The sequence below is a fragment of the Nicrophorus vespilloides genome, unplaced genomic scaffold (assembly GCF_001412225.1).
Source record: "Nicrophorus vespilloides isolate i.1.1-1 unplaced genomic scaffold, Nicve_v1.0, whole genome shotgun sequence".
NCBI lineage: Eukaryota > Metazoa > Arthropoda > Insecta > Coleoptera > Silphidae > Nicrophorus > Nicrophorus vespilloides.
This window is the reverse complement of record NW_017095618.1, coordinates 35,441-39,101: the sequence shown is the minus strand read 5'-3', so window position 1 is coordinate 39,101 and position 3,661 is coordinate 35,441.

The window sequence follows — 3,661 nt, the reverse complement described above, 5'->3', positions numbered from 1 at the left end:
ATTATTTGTTTGTATAGCCAATTCGATCCATCGATTTTGAGTTACAGAATACAAATATAGTGGTAGAATCTTGTTTATTGAGTACCTGTAGCTTGATAACCTTGTCCTACGATATATATTTCTTGCATAGAAATTATATAAAACAAAGGATTTTTTAAGATGTTCCTCAAGGAACGATACTTTGTCCTATAATCTACAAAATTCATTTAGTTTTCTGTATTAGTTTTGTCAAAGATTTCCAATGTATTATTTGTTTGTATAGCCAATTCGATCCATCGATTTTGAGTTACAGAATACAAATATGGTGGTAGAATCTTGTTTATTGAGTACCTGTAGCTTGTTAACCTTGTCCTACGATATATATTTCTTGCATAGAAATTGTATAAAACAAAGGATTTTTAAGTTGTTCCTCAAGGAACGATACTTTGTCCTATAATCTACAAAACTCATTTAGTTTTCTGTATTAGTTTTATCAAAGACTTCCAATGTATTATTTATTTGTATAGCCAATTCGATCCATCGATTTTGAGTTACAGCTTGTTAACCTTGCCCTACGATATATATTTCTTGCATAGAAATTGCATAAAACAAAGGATTTTTTAAGTTGTTCCTCAAGGAAGTATACTTTGTCCTACAATCTGTACTATTTTTGTCAAAGACTTCCAATATATTATGTGTTTGTATAGCCAATTCGATCCATCGATTTTGAGTTACAGAATACAAATGTAATTGTATAATCTTGTTTATTTGAATGCGCAGCATTGAATTCAGGATATCAAATCCATCTGCTCGCTACCTCTCAATGCCGGATTAGCAATTCCAGCTGTTTTTCGTTCGCTCCGGCATATTTCGAAAGCAGGAAACGATCCTGTGCGGCTCTAAATATAATTTGCATGCACGTGCCATTCATTCACAACATGTGTCCTGAATGTGCTCTCTCGAACACCATTCTTCTTCTCGTACGAGCGCTCTCCTTCAACGCCCAAACCAAAAAGGTCAACAGTTTCAAAAGGATTTTCGTTTCGGATTTATACGGTTTCCGCAACTTCGGCAAAGGATTCGAGTAATCACTCGACCTTATCAATTAGCAAAAGCCTCATCCCTCAGCTAATTTGTTGTGTATTTGCGCACAGACCATATTCCTACTAAGTTCGAGTAAATTGATCTTCAGATCTCGAACAAGTTTGACGAAACTTTTTTTGTTTATTTACTTTGTGTGCATATTTTAAGGTGAAATTGCAATATTGTTGTGTGCACGATACGGAGCGGAATAAAAGCGATATGCCNNNNGAACCCACAAAGTATTTCCGTTTTTATGGGTGGTTTTTAAAGGAAATGCTTTCAGTCAGGTGCGAAACTGAAACTGGTGCGAACCGTGCAGCTGCTGGAGGGCATCGAACGACCTTACTTAACGACATCTTCCGGTTGCAAAAGAATATAAAATGGGATATCTCTCTATCTCTTTGTCTGAAATTTCAGATTCCTTTTCTTTGATGGATTCATAAACCAATCAAAGGCTTCTTCTTGTATATTCTCTACAACTATATAGGTCGAGGTAATAATTAGCAAGCGCCATCTAACCGACTCGCATAAACTATTTCCTTGAAATCCTTTCAATTACCAAGAGACCGAGCATACCTCAATCCCACATACACACGTTTTCCTTCCTCCGCAGCTCGAGCCGAGAGGCACGTTCACGAATATCCATCTCCACTCTATCTCTTTGTGTTTTACACTTGCATAAAGACACCTAAATTATCTTTTGTGCCTCTCCGCCGCTCTCGCAACACAAAACTTCACTTATTCCTTTTGAAATTAGTTTAATTAAATGCAGACAAACATCCATAATTACGTCTACCAGTCGGAGCAATGAATTCACCATTTACATTTGCTACAAATTCGACACAATGGTCAACGATCAAAAGCGCCCTTTCCGACAAACAACAGCCAATACAAAAATATCCAAAACAATTGCACTAATTAACGTTACGTAATAATGGTTCTCGAAATCCATAATGAATTTCACTAATTAGTTATTGTAATGTACAATAAATATTTCATTCATTTTTATATTCATCATACAAAAACTCTTGACTTTTCAATGCAATTAGCAGCATTCTTATTAAAGCTCTTTAAATACGTTTAATAACACAATAAACTCAAATTATTTTATTATTAAATTTTTATTACGTAAAGCTTGTAGACTTCTTGCTTCTAACACTAAACTAATTAATATAATCTCTATAAAACGCTTACAAAAAAAGAACGAAAACCTAATGAATATCCATACAATACCATTAGAAAAGCAGTTACACGTTCGCCCTGCAAATTTTAACTGAACCTTTCTCAATGTATTAAATATATCGAGCGGACCTGACCGAAATCCCAAAAAACTGAGGGAAAAGACGTGACTTTCTGCTACACCTCAACATTTCAAATTCCTTCCTCCAATTTACAGAAATTAGCATACACGTACTGCAAGTTACTCATCCTCAAAGCACAGTTTCATCAAGAACAAAGTAGTTTTCCAACATTTCCCCCTTCGAAATTACACTAATTTATAGCTGTATTCTCCAAATTGGAAAACGTAGAAAAGGTTAAATGATAAAATAATTTATCTCTCTAATTTCCTAAAAATGTTAAATCTGTAACACCGCTAGATGGAGCCACCATAAGATTATAATAATCTGTTTAACGAAAAGCGGCGGATATATCCGCCCTACCCTTTACATCTCAGACTTCGCTTATGCAAAATTGTATGCAAGGGAAACGTGGTGGCGCAACCATGAAATCTTAGTTCAAAGCGAGGAGAGGAGGAATAAAATGTCACCACAGTCGATTAGTTTGTGGCACTACTTTTTTATAATTAGTCAATTACAATCAAAGCTTGAAATTAGTTTAATTAAATGCAGACAAACATCCATAATTACTGTAACACCGCTAGATGGAGCCACCATAAGATTAGAATAATCTATTTAACAAAAAGCGGCGGATATATCCGCCCAACCCTTTATACCAAGACCAATGTGGTGGCGCAACCATGAAATCTTAGTTCAAAGCGAGGAGAGGAGGAATAAAATGTCACCACAGTCGATTAGTTTGTTGCACCTACTCTTTTTTAATTAGTCAATTACAATCGAAGCTTGAAATTAGTTTAATTAAATGCAGACAAACATCCATAAATACTGTAACACCGCTAGATGGAGCCACCATAAGATTGCACCTACTTTTTTTTAATTAGTCAATTACAATCGAAGCTTGAAATTAGTTTAATTAAATGCAGACAAACATCCATAAATACTGTAACACCGCTAGATGGAGCCACCATAAGATTAGAATAATCTATTTAACAAAAAGCGGCGGATATATCCGCCCAACCCTTTATACCAAGGCCAATGTGGTGGCGCAACCATGAAATCTTAGTTCAAAGCGAGGAGAGGAGGAATAAAATGTCACCACAGTCGATTAGTTTGTGGCACCTACTTTTTTTTAATTAGTCAATTACAATGAAGCTTGAAATTAGTTTAATTAAATGCAGACAAACATCCATAAATACTGTAACACCGCTAGATGGAGCCACCATAAGATTAGAATAATCTATTTAACAAAAAGCGGCGGATATATCCGCCCAACCCTTTATACCAAGGCCAATGTGGTGGCG